Raw genomic sequence first — 256 nt, 5'->3', positions numbered from 1 at the left:
TACCCTACTTGATGTTTGTCATGCTCAACTGAGTGCAGCACCCTACCCTACTTGATGTTTGTCATGCTCAACTGAGCTTCTGCTGTGTTCGCAAATCTGCAGCTTCTAGGAATTAAAACTAAGGGAATGAACAAGAAGAAAAATTAAACTTATTGATTCTTGTTTCTTAGGTTCTTATTTCTACTATTCCCGTTTCTCAAATGCAGTATGTCATCTGTGCTGGAATTAAGTATTTATTAATGCTCAAGAAACTAGG

The sequence above is a fragment of the Grammomys surdaster genome, unplaced genomic scaffold, assembly GCF_004785775.1.
Source record: "Grammomys surdaster isolate TR1022 unplaced genomic scaffold, NIH_TR_1.0 191, whole genome shotgun sequence".
NCBI classification, from domain to species: Eukaryota; Metazoa; Chordata; class Mammalia; order Rodentia; family Muridae; genus Grammomys; species Grammomys surdaster.
Note: the sequence above shows the minus strand (reverse complement) of the source record.